Raw genomic sequence first — 19,850 nt, forward strand, 5'->3', positions numbered from 1 at the left:
CTGGTTCTGACCCATAGTGACCCTGTATAGGGTTTCCAAGGAGAAGCTGGTGAGCTTGAACCACTGACCTTGCAGTTCAAATGGCTTTGCAGTCTGGCGCATTAACCCACAGCACCACACGAGGACCTCCAAAGGAACTGTGTTACTACATAATCCTAAAATATTATATTAATGGATTATCTTTTCCCCAATCCACAAGATGATTTTCTTCTAAACAGACGAAAAGTGAATTTGGCTAATGGAGTTTAAGTTCATCATTAAGAGTACTGGGTTGTGAGATAAAATCTTGATAGTTCACAGATTTTCTTTGTTTTGTTCTTTAATAATATTTAATCATTACTTGCGTATTATCCAGAATTATGTATGAATTAAAACATTATTTTATTATATATTATGCTTTTGTAGAGTAGGAATATAGACAGGACTCAGTTGGATGATTTGTCTCCTTCATGGTCACTTGGTAAATTACAGCTGGCAGATGGGCTGGTCAGTGGGTTCAAGATGGCTTACTTCAGATGTCTGGCACGTATGGGGGGATCATTGGCTTTACTGGACTGTTAAATGGAGCAGATGCATGTGGCCTCACCCTCATGACAATCTCATGGTAATTGTAAAACATAAATGATGGGTCAGAGTTCCTAGACTCTTGGTGTGACACTATAGGATCAGCACTAGACCACAAAGCCTCCATCTGCTCCTTGGAAATCTTATACAGGGTTAGTATGACTCAAAACTGACTCGATGGTATTTAACCACCAACAACCTGTCTACTGTTAGAGTAAAAATTGAGTCACAGTACTGAGGTCAGTTCCAGACCTGAAGGGTGGTGACGAAGGGTCATGATTTTGGGGGTCCCATAAACAACATTCTTATTAATGGAGAATAGATTGAAGTTGTCAAGGTCTTCATTCTTCTTGGATCTACTATCAACACTCATAGAAGCGGGGGTCAAGAAATCAAAGGACGTATTGCATTAGGCAAATCTGCTGCACAAGTCCTTTTTAAAGTGTTGAAGAGCAGAGATGTCAGCTTGAGGACTAAGGTGTACCTGACCCAAGCCATGGTATTTTCAATAACCTCATATGCATGCAAAAGCTGGACAATGAATAAGGAAGACCATAGAAGAATTGATGCTTTTGAGTTATGGTGTTGGAGGAGAATATTGAAAATGCCATGGGCTGCCAAAAGAACCAAAAGATCTGTGTTGGAAGAAGTACATTCAGAGTACTCCTAGGAGGTCAGGATGGCCAAACTTCATCTCTCATACTTCGGACATTTTGTCAGGAGGGACCAGTCATGGGAGAAAGACATCATGTTTGGTAAGGTGAAGGGTCGGAGAAAAAGAGGATGATCCCCAGCAAGATGGATTAGCCAAGTAGCAGCATCAATGGGCTCAAGCCTGGCAACAATAGTGAGGTTGGCCCAGGATTGGTCAGTGTTCCGTTCTGCTGTGCATAAGGTCGCTATGAGTCAGTACCAACTCAATGGGACCTAATAACAACAACAACAACCAGTCTTCCTCTGACCAGTAATTCTGGTTTATGGTCCATTACTCCATTGAGCTAATTGTTTTCACATGTTTTAGATTTTCACTTTTAAAGAAAATTGCCTCTTAAAGAAAGATTCCAAGGAAAACAAGTGGCGAGGGTTTGCAGGAAAGAGGAACTGAGATCACTAATTCTAGAAAATAGTGAGAACATGTGCCGGCAGTCAGCCTTGACCCCTCAGCAGATTGTCTGTCAATGCATGTGTAGTAGGACAATGAGGTGGAGGAAGGAGCAGTCCGGGAAGAAAGAAGGAAACCTTATTTATTCATCCCTCATAAAGGTCCACATACTGTACTTGTTCCTACTGTCCAGAATGAGAAACCTTATAATTTATGGATAGGGTTTTAGGGAGAGTGTTCCAACATGTAAAGGGCATTAATCCTCACACATTAATCCTCACACATTAATCCAAAAACACTGCTTGGATTCTTCTAAGTAAATCTTAAAAGCAAGACCTAAAAAGATCAAATAGATTCCAAGAAACTTACCTGTATTCTGGAACAAAGCTCAGTAATACTTAGAGGAATACAAAACTATATGAAATCCAGTAAGAATTGACATACAATAAAACATGATGAGGCAGGCACAATGATCAGTAAAGTATGATGTGCATCATGAGAAGACAAAATTAAGTCAGTCCAAACTGACTCAAAACTGACTCAGATGTTAGAATTAGCAAAGACATTAAACAATTATTATAATTATATCCCATATGTTCTAAATGCTAAGTAGTAACATAGAAGTCGTATAAAAGACAGAGATTAAACAGCTAGAGACAAAAAAAAAAAAAAAAGAAATCACAGTGGCTCAGATGAAAAGTACTTTGGATGCCATTAATCATATATTTACACATTGCAGGAGGAAACAGTTAACTTGAAGACAGAGCAAAGGAAATGATGCAAAAGGAATTGTCCAGAGAAATCAAGTATTTTAAAAAATGAACAAAGCATCATTAAGCTGTGGAGTCAATTCAAACAACTTAGAATACGTATAATCAGAGTCCACAAAGGAAGCAATGACAGAAGAAAGTATTTAAAGAATATACATAATTTTAAAAGTTGATAAAAACGATAGCCCACAAAAGTACCACAAACGCAAGTATAAGAAACAGGAATAAAACAACACCAAGACATAAAGTGAAAACCAGTGTGCATTCGCTATCTATTGCTGTGTGTGACAATTTGCCCTGATATTTAATGGTTTACTAAAACATTTAATATTTCAAAATTTCTGAGGTCCAAGATTTCAGAATAGGCTTATATGGCTCTCTGTGCCTGTCCCAGAGAGATAAAAAGGCTCCAATAATGGTGCTGAAGGGGGCTGTAATCATCCCAATATTGATTAGAAGAGCGTTTGCTGCCAACATCACTTACATGGTGATCACTGGCAGGTCTTCTATAGCAGTTGGCTGAAAATATTTGGGATTTACAACTTGACTCTTTCTTCACAAAGGAGATCATAATATAGCAGCTGCTTCCATCTGAGGGAATGGGAGAAAAGAATCAAGACAAGAAATGATACACCATCTCTTGCGCCACATTATATTAATTAAAAGTGAGTAACAGGAGTCCTGGTGTGGTGCTGGAGTATAAGTACTAGACTGCTTATTGCAAGGATGGTGGTTTAAACTACCACCCATTACTTGGAAACGCTATAGAGACTCAGTATGAGTCAGAACCAACTGGACAAAAATGTCAAGAATTTATCACATATTAGAGATGGAAGAGAACATGAATTTTAGGGAATGGGATATTGGAGGACCATCTTAGATGCTGTCAACCTGAAAGAGATAAAAAAGAAAATTGTAAAATCAACTAGTGTAGAAAAAGAAAAGAAAAAGAGGTAGAATTGTTGTTGTTAAGTGCTGTCGAGTCGGGTCCAACTCATAGTGACCCTGAGCAGAAACTACCGGTTGCTCCATGAGAGAAAGATGAGGCTTTCTGCTCCTGTAAATATTTACAGCCTCGGAAACCCTGTACAGTGTTGCTATGAGTTGGAACCAACTCCACGGCACATAACAACATCAACAACAACAGAAGTACAGAATGCAGTGGGAGGGATGGTAGTTATCCAAACTGATAAAGAAGTTTGGAGTATGGAGACACATCTGACATCTGTTTCAAAGGAATAAGTCTTGGGCTGATGTAGGTTTTGATTCTTCTTTCTCATGTGAAGTCAGACGAGGTCAGATATAACCTCCATACAGTTTTTACAGTATCTTTATTGGGTTTTTGTTTTTTTTTTCAAAATCTTTAGGTAGTTCTTAATCAAAAATTGACATTACAAACCCTTTAATCAAATGTTTATTTTGTTGTTTCCAGCATTACAATTTTCTGTCATTGATAAACTTTGATCTAAGCAAGCTGTAAGACTCTAACGTCACCCAGGCCATTAGGGCCACTGGTCAAGCACACATTTTTCCAATGTAGAAATAAGCCAATCACGGCTCTGCATAAACAATGCTCACTGCTTTCTGCACATTTTAGAGTGGGTATGAGTTCTTTTGGTGAACTGGGAAATTACTGTAATTTTCCACTAAATTTTGAATTACTGAATGGTTGTTGTTGTTTTTTTCCCTTGGTACGTTATGGGTATTAGAAAGCTACTTATGTAAATAATATCTTATACAGTCACTGTATAATGGTAAATGACCATTCTGTAAATGCAAGACACATATGTTATAGACAAACTATTAACTATGATATTATACAAAAGCAAGATCAACCACAAGTTTCAGCATCAGAGATTCACTTGTCTCTCTGTGGGTCACATGAACATAAAAAACATTCATGACTCAAATTTACTTAACTAGTGCCTCTTTTTAAATAAATTAAAAATAAAAGGCTATTCTCTCTGAAAAATTATAAATAGTTTAAGGCCATCTTACAGAATATTAAAATGCTTGTAAATGCATTATCTATTAAATATTACAGCACTGGATCCAATTAAGAAGCAAAACAAAAAAACAAAAACCAATGTTTATACTGGCCCACAGAAACATCTAGGGTTACTTTATAATTTCTACCATTAGAAAAATTATATCAAATAGGGGAAAAAAGAAAAAAAAAAATTACAAAATGGCTAACTACTGTGGCCTAAAACGCCGTCATTCAATTCAGTAACTAAGTCATTTCTGGAAGGAACGAGTACCTCTTAGCTCTCAGGGTTGTAGAAACAATGTCCATGCTCTGTAAGAAGACTGGGAAATGGAGTGATGGTCTGAAATCACCCTCCTAGACCTCATCAGAGTATTCAAGACTGGCATGCTTTGATAGACTAAAATCTTTAGTGGACACAACATTTAAAATCATAATCCTATGCATATCACTTATGTGAACTGTGTGAAGAAAGGTAACAAGAGTGCAAGATACAGTGTGTCCCGAAGTCTACAATCTGAACAATTTAAGCAACAAAAATGTTCCCTTATGGAAACATAAATACATGATTTCCATATAGATTCAATGCGTCATGTATCTCCCCAAAAGAAGTCGGTCGACTTCCTCTTAACATAAAATCTTCCATCTTAAAGGGCTGGCTTCTGGATGTCATGGCCTTCCTCACGTGGGAGAGCAGGTAAGGGGCTGACATCTCGGAGTCTTTGTAGGGTAACTTGACAAACTTATATCCAGTGCTCCCAACACAGCGATTCATTCCATCGCATTTACAGTATCGCCAAATCTACCTGTCAGACTTTAGGATTTCACTACTTCAGTTCCTTCTCAAGTCTACCTGCTCCTGCTCCTAAAGTATCAATAATATATTCTCCATATTTAAGCATAAAGATCTCTAGCTCTTCTGAAGTTTTTATTTCCTGAATTTCTTGTAACATTTGGTCAAAATCTTGTTTTTCCAAACATGATCTTGCAACAACTCATCTATCAAAATCTACTTCTGCCTTAAATCTCACTTTACCTAATCCCAGATGTGTGGCTTTAACATCATGAAATTTCCCTTATGAAAAGGTCATTCTCTAAGAGTTCAGTAAGCCGTTGTATTTGCTCTGGCTGGTGGGATCGCCCTAAAAGTGTTTCTATGTTGGAATAGATGAGGAAGGCCCAAACCACGCCTAGTAAAGTGTCCATACCCAAAGAACCGAGGCTTACAGTGGATTGCCTGTTATAGAACTCAGCCCATTGCAAGTGGCCACAATGATCACTCCCAACACTGCTACAGTATCCTGCAGTAATATAACATTTGTGGTAGAATCCCAACTTTTCATGACATACTTATAAAATGATATTCCCTTGGCCTGAGCACTCTGGCAAAGTTAATTTATAGCAGCAAGAAGTGTTACTCCATATGTTACCAGTGATCCTGCTAAAATACAATATGCCCGTAGAAGAGATTCCCTGGATGAGAATTAAGCAATCCCATGATTCCATGGTAACAAGACAGTCCTGCACCCAACACCACTAATTAGTGAAGCAATATACTGCATATTTGAAAACACATATGGATGAGTAGGATTTGGTGTTTGAATAGACTTAGCGATGTCCCATGCTAAAAAAAAACCCTGATTACATGTATCAGAAAATGAATACATAGCTTCTGAAGACATAATTGCTGAACCGGTATAAACCCAGGCAAGAAATGTAAAGACACGGCTAAATCCATTGATGCAAATGCCAACCATCACCACTTTTCCTGGTCCCTTGAGAAACACCGATAGATGCTATTCTGCTGCATGATTTGGTGTTTCCCAGGAAGTCTCTATATCCTCTTAGTATTTTTTGGTTTCTAAATAACCTTTTCTGTATTCTAGTTCTGCTCCTTTATAAAGTTTTTTTGCTCTGACAAAAGCTTCAGGGCTTCTCCAAACTTCCAAAAATGTTGCCTCCACATCTGATCTCAGTATACACACTAAAGGTCTCAGTATCTTCATAGGGGCGTTGTGGTGTGATTTTTTGAAGTTGTTCTAAGTCACTGGATTTAAGGCCAGACTCATTTACTGCTCTAGCTCCAGTACTGAAATTATTCGGAGTGTACTTTGGTCCACATTCCCTCGTCTTAAGCACTGCTTTGACTCTTACTTGGAGAGGTTCATGCTTAATAAGTGAAGCTCTGAGTCCTGCACCCATATTTTCTGCTGCTTCATCAAATATTGGTACTTTTTCTACTCTGGTAGTTTGGGATTCCTGTCCTTCTTTCTCAACATTTGTGGAGAAAAACTTTACTTGACTCGGTGTACAAATGTATGGGTGACAGGGAACCAGGTTTGAAAAGCTTCCAAATATTACTCAATTCTGCCATTCTTGGTGGTCACAGAAGCAATGGACCACCACCCTGCAGAGGAGATGAAGCCAGCTCCACGCCAGGTAACAGCTGATACTCCGACACCTCCTGCCTCCCCACAGTCACCTGCACCAACTGCCTCCATACTGAACACCTGCGGATCCTGACGCCTGCACCGCCCCAGGCTGCTTGTTACAATGTCTTCTAAATATACAGATTTAATAAAGACTTTTCAGAAATAAACCAAAATAAAAACACTGCCATTAAGTGAATTCCTCTCATAGTGATACCATGGGGCAGACTCGACCAGCTCCACATAGTGTTGAAGTCTGTCAGTCTTAACAGAAGCAGACGGTTTCACCTTTGTCCTAAGGAGTGTCTCGTGGATTTGAAATGTTGTTCTTGTCGTTAGATGCCATCGTGTTGGTACCGACCCATAGCAACCTTATGCACAGCAGAACAAAACACTACCCAATCCTGGGCCAACCTCACTACTGTTGCCACGCTTGAGTCCATCGATGCTGCCACTTGGCCAATTCATCTCACTGGGGGTCTTCCTCTTTTTATCAGACCCTCCACCTTACCAAACATGATATACTTCTCCAGTGACTGCTCCCTCCTGACAATATGTCCAAAGTATGAGAGACGTTTGGTCATCTTGGCCTCTAAAGAGCACTCTGGCTGCACTTCTTCCAAAACAGGTTCTTTTGAAATGCAATGTGTAAAATAACTTTTCACCAAGACACATACAGGATAAAAAAAAAAAAAAAAAAAGCTAAAAAACATACTTCAGACAAGAGGAGAGTGATCCTTGTATATATAAAGAACGTAAATCATTAGAATTGGCACTTAATGTTGTTGACAAGTGCCATCAAATCAGTTCTGACTCATAGTGACCCTGTAGAGGGTTTCTAAGGAGGATCAGGTGAGTTAGAACTGCCAGGAGTGTGATACCAGGTAAATACTTGTATTTACACAAGAATGTAAATCACTAGAATTGACATCTATATGGATAAATAATTATGACTTTCAGCATTGTGACTGAATGAGTTAAAGTCAGGAAAGGTGTGCACCCGGGCTGTATTGTTTTACCTTGCTTATTCAGTGTGAATAAGTATGCTGAATGCTGAAGAAGTAATCCAAATTAATGGCTAATATGAAGATAAAAATGACTTCAGGATTGAAGGAAGACTGAGTAACAACTTGTGATAAGCAGATGATAAATCCTTGCTTACTGAAAGCAAAGAGGACTTTAATAATTACTGATGAAGATTAAAGATCACAAAATTCAGTGTTGGTTACCTTAATGTAAAGAAAAAATTCCTCATCACTGTATCAATACATAACATCATAATGTTGTTGTTGTTGTTAAGTGCCATCGAGTCGGGTCCGACCCATAGTGACCCTGTACGGGGTTTCCAAGGGTGTAAATCTTTACGGGAGTAGAAAGCTTCATCTTTCTCCCACGGAGCGGCTGGTAGTTTCGAACCGCTGACCTTAAGGTTCGCAGCCCGATTCGTAACCACTACACTACCAGAGCTCCTTAACATCATAATAGATGGGGAAAAGATCGAAGCTGTCAAAGACTTCATTTTGCTTGGATCCACTATCAACACTCATGGAAGCAGCTGTCAAGAAATCAAACAGCATATTGCATTAGGCAAATTGGCTGAACAAGACCTCATTAAAATGTTCAAGAGCAAAGATGTCAGTTTAACGACTAAGGTGCACCTGACTCAAGCCATGGTATTTTCATTAGCTTCATATGGATGTGAAAGTTGGGCAATGAATAAGGAAGATGATGGAAGAATTGATGTATTTGAGCTATGGTGTTGGAGAAGAACATTAAAAGTACCACAGACTACCAGGAGAACAAACCAATCTGTGTTGGATGAGTACAGCCAGAGTGCTCCTTAGAAGCCAGGATGGCATGATTTCATCTCTCATACTTTGGATATGTTATCAGGAGGGACCATTCCATGGAGAAGGACATAATGCTTAGTAAAGTGAAGGGTCAGCAAAAAAGAGGAAGAGCCACAACAAGATGGGTTGGCACAATGGCAGCAGCAATGGGTTCACAACAACGATTGTGAGGCTGGCACAGGACTGGACAGGGTTTTGTTCTGCTGTGCGCAGTGTTGTTGTGAGTCAGAACTGACTCCATGGCATCTAACAACAACAACAATCCTGCAATATAGAGATAAATACTTCAGATAATTTGGAAATTTTTCTTACAATTAATTTTCTTTGCATATATTCGATAGTATAGCATAGCACCGCATAAAAATATGTATTTTTTCACTTAGTTATATAAGTTAAATAATTTCTCTACAATGAAATATATTTTCATATATTATACATTTAATTATTCTTTTGTGTTTTATTCTAAGACCAGAAAGTATTTACATTTAATTGGTAAAAAATATTATTAACAGAAGTTCCCAGATAGAGTGGGAGTAATGTGAAACAAATCTCAAAATTGTGAAAAATCCCAAATAAACAAATGTACTTGCTGGTCAGAGAGATACTGGAAGAAATCATGTCTTTGGTCTACAGCCACCCTTGAGGTCTGGTGAGTAACTCATCCTCCTGGCCCAATTTTTAGTCAAGCAACAGGTGGTATATAGGGGGACAGCAACACTTGCTAGTTACCCTTAATATGGAATGATGGATCATTGAAAATCAGGAAAAGAGACAGTTGAGAATGGATGGGAAGGAGAGTGGAATAGAATTAGGAAGCATGGGGAGAAGTAGGATAACTGTCGTTACATGGAGAGGATTGCAATTATTGAGTTGGGACGAAGTGTGTGATTTGTTAAATGTACAACTAATGATCTCTTTAAGCCTTTAGTCAATTCACTAAATATATATGTATATTTTAAATATCAACACTGAATATTTAGGACAACTCCAGTATTATTATTTTACATAAATTGAATTAAGTATATATTTATTTGATATATTTAATATACATCATATAATATATATGGGTTAACCATAAATAGCATTAATGTTTATATTAGAATAAAAAGGAGTTCTCAAAATAATGACCTAAGATCTGAAATTTCTATGGAATTGTCAGTAACATTTAGAGGGAGTGAGAAGTAATGGAGAATTAACTGGTAATACGCACCAAAATGGAGTCCTAGTGTTGCGCTGTGGGTTAATGTGCCAGACTGCAAAGCCACTTGAACTGCAAAGTTGGTGGTTCAAGCTCACCAATCACTCCTCAGAAACCCTGTATAGGGTCACTATGGGTTGGATCCGACTCAACGGCACTTAACAATAACAACAACAAATGCACCAAATCACAAATTAAACCTAAAATAACACATTGCATGGCAGAGTTCAGCCAAAAGAAAGCACACACATATATAAATACTAGAAAGAAAATGCAAAGATACCCTCTAGCACAGTGGTTAAACTATCCTCTGCTAATGAAAAGGTGTGTAATTGGAAATTACAGATGCTCTGTGACAGAAAGATGTGCCGTTCTTGTTCTGTCAAGATTTATGGTGTTGGATGTCCTCTGGGAAAGTTCTACTCTGTCCTATAGAGCCACTTCAAGTTCATGCAAATGAAAGACAAGGTTCAGTAGAAAATGCCCAGCAATCTACAGTGACAGAAAGTAGAGTCATAGTTATCTGCTGGGTTGACATTGGGAGAAATAGAATTACAGAGAAGCGTGAGGAGATTTTCAAAAGGGTTGTGGTGCATATGTTCTTCATCTTGACTGTGGTTTCATAGGTATATATGTAAATTATGCTATATTGAAATGTATACTTTTAAGTATGTTCTGCTTATTATATGTCTATTGCATCTCAAAAAGCTGTTAGAAAGAAAGTTTGCCTGCTGAAGCATAGAGTCTGGCACTTACATTAAAAACCCATCCCTGCTACCCACTTCAAGAACAGGTAAATTCAGAGCTAAGTTCATTTTGCTCTTCTAAAATAAATAAAAATAGAGCAATCTCAAGCATTGAGTAAATACAAAGACTGGAAGGACTATGATATTTTTAAATTTATGAAAATTGTAGTATCAGTCCTTCCTGAAACAAAGAGAGGAACGTCAACCCCTCTTTTTTATTGCTATTGTTGTCTTGAAGATGAGATGATTGTCAGCATAAGAAGAATGTCCAGTTTATTCCTGGTGAAGGTCTTTGTTGTGTTTCCATGGTGTAGAGTGCAGACAGGAGGTGTGGCCAAAGTCAGATGGGTGTTGATGAGTCTTTTTTTGGAGTTACAAGCCATCTATTGGGTCGAGACCTCTAATGAATCTATGTACAACAGAATGAAATACCACCTGGTCCTACACCATCCTCCCAATTACTGTTATACTTGAGCCTATTGTCGTTGACAGTGTGCCAATCCATCCCACTGAAAGTCTCATTCTTTTAGCTGTCCTTCCACTTTACTAAGCATGATGACCTTCTCTACGGACTGGTCCCTCCAGATAATATATCCAAAATATGAAAGATGAAATCTGGCCATCTTGGCTTCTAAGGAACACTCTGGTTGTACTTCTTTCAACTCAGATTTGTTTGTTCTTCTACTAGTCTATGGTACATTTAAGAGTCTTCTTCAGCATCATAACTCAAATGGAACAATTCTATGGTTTTCCTTACTCATTGTCCAACTTTCATATGTGTATGCGGCTATTTAAATCAGTAAGATACAATCCACTATAATGTAGAAAGTCTTTTTATTTAGGAAAGAGACTATATGAAATATTCATAGAGTATTTGGTTTGCTATTGAATCATTCTGAAAGTAATTAATAAATTCTGCCTGTTTAATAAATACTTGGGAGAAGAAATTGACCTGTTTTGATTGGGCAAGGGGTTAGCCATGGTGCCTAGCACTAAACTCTCCATAGAGATAGAGAAACAATGTCATCTTAAATATCTAATCATCTAAATGTAAGCTGGAACCCAAACATGAATGATGGGTTGTTTATTCTTGGCTTTACCCAATTACAGCTAATATGATTTTCCATGATGATTAAGAATTCATTTTTCATTACAATCTTCAACATGTTTTATAATAAGTATGCCATTCATGGGAAAGAAAGAGAATATCAGCATTGTGACAATTGGCACAGAAAGTAATTGGCCATGTGCTACAAAACAGTGTGAGATTAACTGTCTGTGTTCTTCTGAACTCTGGTCCCACTTACAATCAAAACAGAACATCAATATGAGTTTTCAGAAGTTTTGCTATATTCTGCATTTGATATATAAAACATACTAGTCAAAATTTCAAACTAAAAAGATGTTAATTGTGGTGTTTTCTCAAAGGCACAAAAGTGAAAGGCTTCTAATACTGCAGAAGGGGCACTAAGTGTTAGCCTGCCAACCACTGCCTGGCTTCGCTCTGTAGGATGAAAATTTGAAGAATCCAGGGCAGATGATCAGTCAGTTCCCTACAGGCTTGAAACATCTAGAGCTCAGACTGTGACATCTAGAATCAGCATGTTATGGTACTTTCACATTTCCAACCCCAGAACCAGTTAATGCTGGCTAAACCAGTAGTCCTGGGGTGGCACTGCATGGTTAGTACCGGACCACAAGGTTGGTTTGAAATGCAATGTCAGCAGTTTAAATCCACCAGCTGCTCCTCAGAAACCCTATACAGGGTAGCTATGTGTTGGAAGCAACTCGGCAATACTTAACAACAAAAAATAAGGAGGGACTAGTCCCTGGAGAAGGACATTAGGTTGGAAAATACAAGGGTCAGAGGAAAAGAAGAAAACCCTCAATGAGAAGAATTTATTGAAAGATTCTGAGGATGGTGTTTCCTTCTGTTGTACTTCAGGTGCTATGAATTAGAATCAGCTACACTGCACTTAGAGCCACAACAATAAACCAAGAATCAAGGCGCCCTGGTGGTACACTTGGCTGCTAACTGAAAGGTAACAGTCTACCTCCATAAGACAAAGCCTGGGAAACCCTATGGCTGTTGCTATTCTGTCCTCTAGAGTTCAATAGAGTCTCAGTGTCTTGAGATTGATGCTACAGCAACAGGTGGGTTTTCTTTCGTAAACCAGGAGATAATAGGAGTAGCTTGCTTTTATGTTGTCTGAAGCATGTTCTTGCAAACGTTTCATGCAAGACCTTTACCTTCCATATCAATGTATAGAATAGTTAACTAATTGATTTTTGTTTTGAAGATTAGCTTATCATAGCATTGGAAATGTTTTAATGAGGTCATTTTTTTAAAAGTATGATGTTCTATTATCTTTCAAATCTATATTAAAAAAATGTGTATTTTATTAAAACAAATCAGGTCTATTTTATAAAGAGCTATTATAAATTGATATTTTTGTTTTGAAAGCAAATTAATGAGTAATTTCCTTTCTATTTTTGAAGCTTTCTAACTACCAGTTGACAACCAGAGTCTCGAGTAACACAATTATCACTAAAAATGCCAAGTAATATATTCCATGTGTTTCTTGTTATTATTTGTTGCATAAATTCCTTAAGCTCATTGAATACTTTGACTTCTTTCTTTAAGAGCAGAAAAAACATTATTTATATTGATTGTGTTTATCCAAAAATAGTTGAATCCCATATCTAGAAAGCTCGATCTTTTATCTAAAGAGTTGTTATGATCACAACTCATAGGTAGACCACAACCCATTTGTCAGTTTGGTGACATGTGTGTTGCTAAGACTCTACAAACGATGCCAGCAGTGTTGCAGATATCAGCAGGGTCATCCAGGTTGGACAGAATTCTATGAGATTTCCTGTAAAGGTAGATTAAAACTATAGGACTGGTGATCTTCTTCTAAATGTTAGTCAATGAAAACCTCATGGTTCACAACAGAACACTGTCAATCTTGCTTACTTTAGCTACATCAACTGTCGGGGGCCTTCACAACTAGAGGATATCATTTTTGGTGAAGTAGCAAGCAAATGCATGCAGAGGATTCAACCTTGCTGAAACCAATGAGGACTTAAAATAATTATTGAAAAAGATCAAAGACCACAGCCTTAGGCATGGGTTGTACCTTCATGGAAAGAAGAGAAAATCCTCACTACTTGACCTACAAATAATATCAAGATAAATGGAGAAAAGTTGAAGTTATCAAACATGTCATTTTGCTCAGATTAACCGTCAACTCTCATGGAAGCAGTAGTCAAAAATCAAACAATGTATTACAGTAGCAAATCGACTACACAACACCCCTTTAAAGTGTTCAAGAGCAAAGATGTCAGTTTGAGGACCAAGGCACACCTGACCCAAGCCAAAGTATTTTCAATAGCCTCATATGCATGCAAAAGTTGGACAATGAATAAAGAGGACCTTAGAAGAATTGATGCATTTGAGATATGGGATGGAGGAAAAATGGACTGCCAAAAGAACAAACAAACCTCTATTGATAGACGTACAACCAGAATGCTCCTTAGAAACCAAGTTAACCATACTTCATCTCTCATATTACAGACATATTATGAGGAAGAACTAGTCCTAGTTTGGTACTGTGAGATAAAGCATTCGACTGCAAGGTCTGTTTGAACCACAAGACTGGTAGTTCAAACTCCCCAACCAATCCTTGGGAATCCTATATAGGGTTGTTGTGAGTCAGAACTGACTAGATGGCATTTAAAAACAACAATAACAACATCAGGAGGGCCCAGTCCCTGGAGAAGGACATCATGCTTAATAAAGTTGAGAGTCAGGGAAAAAGTGGAAGACCCCCAGTGAGATGGATTGGCACAGTGGCAGCTGCAATGGGCTAACGCGGGGCAATGATTGTGAGGTTGGAGCCGGCCTAACCGGTACGGAAGCATCCCTTTAATTTCTTGGGTGTTCAAACTACTCCTCAGAGAGTTGCCTATGACAGTTCTAGGATTCATCACCATGGGCATAAACATATCTCAATTGCTAAACCTCTGGAAATCCTGGCTTGTCAACTTGACACAAAACCCTAACTATTACAGATGACTTGAAAGATAGATCTGGTGATCTACATGCAAAAAATCAGCTCTTGGGCCTAGATCGAGTCTGATACAGATGTGGTCACCATGAGTTAGATTTGATTAGACGTCTTTCTGGCCATTGATTTTTTTATTGCTCTTTTTCTTCTTAAGGATCTAGAGAGAAGCTACCCATGGACTGGAGTTGATTGCATAAGTCCTATATTTGAGAATTGGCTATGTAAAGACAGAAAGGACTGTGGGGAGTATGTGAAGAAAATAGGGTCTCCCAGGGTTGAGGAGCTATGAGTCATGCTCTGCCTCCAGCCAATCACTGCAATTTGGTGTCCAGAGTACACCTCGGGAATGCTCCACATGAGAGTTGCCCACTGCCTATAAGTGGATGCAGCTCCCACTGTGGGCACAGGCCCTGGTCCTCGGGGCAACCTCGGCACAGTTCAGGGACTGCTGTGGCTAGTCTTTCAATCAGCACTCTTACTTCAGAGATGGGTTGCCCTGAGCACTTTCTTCTTGAAGCTTCCCATTTCTCTTGAAACTCAATATGCAGGCCACTCACTAGTCCAGACATGTACCTCTTTGTGGCTCTGATAATGGGGATACCTTCGGGGGAAATTTGGCAGCTTCACTGAACTTCAAGAGCATCTCAGTGGCTGGTAGCATAAGTCTTGAATTTGGAATAAAATAATGTATGCATATCCTCTGGGGTGGGTGTGAGGCTGTAGAGAATTCATGAAGTCATTTCAAGAAGTATTTAAAGGCCACTTTTAAACTCTAATGAGCCCTGATGAGTCTGTAGGTTAGGCACTGGGCTGTCAACTGAAAGATTTGCTCTTCAAGCCACCAGCTGCTCCTAGTGAGGAAGATGAGGCTGTCCATTCCAATAAAGGTTGGCAGTCCCTGGAAGTCTAAATAGGGTCACTATGAGTCAGAATTAACCCAAAATTCATTGCTTAATCTCTAAACACCAGTCTTCTCCAAGTTTCAGGTGTTCCCAAATTGTCTAGGAGAGCTTCTTAAGAACAGAGAAGCCTAACCCCTTTGGAAGAAGTGCAGCCAGAGTGCTCCTTGGAGGCCAGGATGGCTAAACTTCATCTCTCATACTTTGGACATATTGTCAGGAGGGAACAGTCGCTGGAGAAGGATGTCATGCTGGATAAGATGGAGGGTCGGAGAAAAAGAGGAAGACCCCCAACGAGATGGATTGGCCAGGTGGCATCATTGATGGCGTCAAGTATGGCAGCTGTAGTGACCTCACTGTAGTGGCCCAGGATCGGACATTGTTTCATTCTGCTGTGCATGGGGTCGCTATGAGTTGGTTCTGCCTTGATGGCACCTGACAACAACAACAACTCCTCACCTTAAGGGTTCTGACCCAAGAGGGTAGGTTGGAATCAGGCAGTTAGAGATTAACAAGCACTTGTTATCCAAGGCAGGAGATATCAGCTTTATTAGGAATGAAACTAGAAGTAAGGAACTAGTTGAGCAACAATTATCACAGGTTCTGTATGAGTAACCTGCATGGTTAAACAACCTATAGACTCTGATTTTAGCAATGTACTTATTTAGAAACATATTTCAATATCACTGTCTTCCAGTACTTAGTGGTGTATTTACTTTTTTATAGAAAAGCAATTATTCACTTCAAAAATGTTTATGACGACCATAAAGGGCACTCTTCCATTTCACCGTCACCCACATATCTATATTTATGGTTCATATGAATTTCCACCCCTGGAGAATCTGCAGATAAATCTACACGAGGCTGCAGAAAGCTCTGTATGTTTGCTGAAATACTCAAAACTATGGCAATGAGGCAGCTCCTAAATCCTCTGGATCTGAGGGAAAGAGGAGACCCTTCTTACTACATCTGAACTGATAAGAAAGGCATTCGTGAGCTGAGTGCCCACAGAATTTTATCATTTTTCACACTATATTTTAGACTTCCACATTTGCCACTTAAGATTTGTAGAAATAGATTTCAAAATAAGGCACACTTCACTAGGAAACTTCTAAAGTTTCTGAACTTATTCAAACATACTCTGATGTTTGATATTGGCTTGAATCCTGTTGATTGGTGTCTTCTATGCCAGTTCTCCCCAGCGTTCTCTCTGCCTTTAGTCCAAGGACTCAGAGTCCTGTCCCTGGGTCAACCCTCTCCCTTCTGCAACGACCTTCCAAACCAAAACCAAACCCACTGCCATCACGTCAGTTCTGACTCATCAGGACCCTAAATAAGCTTTCTGAGACTACGTCTTTATGGAAGCGGAGAGCCACAACATTGTCCTGTGGAGCAATTGGTAGATCTGAACCACCAAACTTGCGCTTTGCTGCCTAATGGGTAACCCACAGTGCCACCAGAGTAAATTATGTAATGACATACTTGTTGTTGTTAAGTGCTGTCGAGTCAGTTCTAAGTAATACTGACCCTGTATAGGGCTTTCAAAGAGTAGCTGGTGGGTTTGAACTGCTGACCTTGTGGTTCAGAGTCCAATGCTGATCCTACAGTGCCAAAGCAGGAGATCATGCTTACTACCACCCATGTGATTGAGGGCAACTCTGAAATCTCCATTTTCATCTCAGACCTTTCCTATGAAAGGTCTTTTATGAAAATGTAGTCATTTTTTTTTGCAACATTTCAGTGTAGGCCTTCAAAACTAGATTTGTTACATCATCTCCAACTCCAATTTCCTCCCCTTCACTATTTTCATTTTTGCACTAAAACAGATTCAGCATAAAATAAAATGTTGGTTAGTTTTTATTACCACCTACTAAGTTGTCATCTACAGAATCCTTTGTTGTTGTTGTTAAGTGTAATTGAATTGGTTCTGACTCATGGCAAACCTTTCTAGGGTTTCCAGTGAGTGACTGGCAGGTTTGAACAATCAATCTTGCAGTTAGGAGACCAGTGTTGACCCCATAGCACCAGAAGAGGACTCCACAAATCCTTCTGTTAAACAATCTGGTCACTGAATCTTACCTGCTTCTCCATCTGGTTTCCTTTACAGGTGTAGAAAGTCTCATCTTTCTCCCTTGGAATAGCCGGTAGTTTCAGACTACCGACCTTGAAGTTAGCAGCCCGATTCGTAATTACTACACTACCAGAGAGGAGAATATTAAAAGTGTCGTGGGCTACCAAAAGAACAAACAGATCTGTGTTGGAAGAAGTGCAGCCAGAGTGCTCTTTGGAGGCCAGGATGGCCAAAATTCCTCTCATACTTCGGACATATTGTCAGGATGGCCCAGTCTCTGGAGAAAGATATCATGTGTGGTAAGGTGTAGGGTCAGATAAAAAGAGGAAGACGCCCAGCAAGTGGATTGGCAAAGTAGCAACATCAATGGCTCAAGTGTGGCAACAATTTTGAGGTTGGCCTAGGACCAGGCAGTATTTCGTTCTGTTACATGGGATCTCTGTGAGTCAGTACCGACTCGATGGTACCTAATGACAACAACAACATTGAGTTAGAAGAGACTCATCTGAACTAAACAGCCAACAGTGATAGGATCCTTAGGGATTTGGAAGAATTAAATGATAGAAGAAATTTTAGGAATCTAGGAAAAATAATCACTTAATCATCCTAATAAAAAGGATTTTTTTTTTCTTTTAATGACACAAAATACTTGAGAATTGTTTTCAAATTGCACAATGTTAGACATTTTGATGCAGTACCGTTTTTCTCAGATCTCTCCCCCACTCCTGGCTCATTTTCACAACTCAAGTTTACCGTAATTTCTGACAACAAAGATTATCCTGACTTTTGCTTTAAAAATCACCTGTAGAGGATGAGCTGTGAAATCAAATCAAGTTTTCTGTTGACTGATGTTGAAGAAATATACAAACTGTCGCTTTCTGGGAACAGGGTTTTCCTAATAAGGATGCAGGTACCTTTTCTGTCAACTCACTGAGCTTTCAGGAGATGAGACTGTGACCAGCCGGGGAACTCACACTTTCTGACTTCCTTGCATGGTTTCCCCTCAATAATTGAAAACAAGGCAACACAGTTATTATTAGGCTGATTGTTTCCAGAACATTATTGAGCTCTTTCATCACTTCTAGATTGATGAGTAAGGGACAATAATTTACATGTGACGTCTTTAAGCTTACTGTCAATTTGATTGTGGTAATAAAATAATATTTATAAAGAGCAAAATCAAAAACAAAAAGACCAGAAAAGATAAAGGGGGCAGTTGTGGTTGAGAAGTCGCTGAGTGTCACTGGCCCTTCCTCAGATCCCCAGAGGAATGTTGTAGATCAGGTTTGGGGTAGAAAGAGGATATGAGAAGGGGGTCCTGTTATTTGGGGGTGAGAGGCCTGGAATCTCAGGCTAAAACTCTGCTTTCAAATCCTAGCTGCCTTGTGGCTACTCAGCTAATACAGAGCCCATTTTCCAAGGGGTCTTACAGTTATTGATGTGATGAAAGAAGTCCTTCAGGTCAGAAAAACTGTGGACATGCAACTAAAATAGAAGATGAATGGTTTTAAATAAGAAATTTCTACTGCTGACTTGCCATATTGTGAATTTCTGATACTCTGCCTCAGGCCCACCTTAGGACAAAACCTAGGGGCATAAATTCTTATGCATTGAAATGCAAACGAGCCATCTGATAAGAGTCACCCTCAGAACTGAACCCTGCAGCCCTTGGCTCAGGCCCAGTAACCAGAGACCACACTGTTTCTTATTAGTGTCAATTAGAAACGTTTTCAGTTTATCAGTCTGCATTTGCAAGAGCAATTAAGGCTAATCACTATTTTTAAATGTGTAAATAACTCAAGATTGAAATTGTCCAAAATCCTCAAGCTCCTTTCATAAAAAAGAGAAGCTGTAAAGTCCAGAATGTGTTAATATCAAGGAAAACAAAAATTTAAAGGGCATGTTTTTATTTCTTAATTCCAGGGATTCTACAAGTTGACTGATTAACTTTAAGTATAGAATAAATGTCACTCACCTTAAATGGGTCATTTCTGGAAACTGTGCTTTTTTGAACCCATTTTCAGACCTGGGTTTCATAAGGTGAGCAGTTAAATTGAAATCAGAAATTTTATACCGTGTTTTCATGAATCTTTACCTGCTTCATTACAACTTGGCAAACTGAATTCCTCATCCATTTCTTGGAAATTCTTCACTTTCACCTGCT

General features: G+C 39.0%; 1 pseudogene; it reads right to left on the bottom strand.

Moving 5' to 3' along the window:
• Positions 1–5,208: 5,208 nt before the first annotated feature.
• LOC102823274 lies at positions 5,209–6,389 on the bottom strand (annotated as a pseudogene).
• Between the last annotated feature and the right edge of the window lie 13,461 nt (positions 6,390–19,850).

Source organism: Chrysochloris asiatica, unplaced genomic scaffold, assembly GCF_000296735.1.
Source record: "Chrysochloris asiatica unplaced genomic scaffold, ChrAsi1.0 scaffold00195, whole genome shotgun sequence".
NCBI lineage: Eukaryota > Metazoa > Chordata > Mammalia > Afrosoricida > Chrysochloridae > Chrysochloris > Chrysochloris asiatica.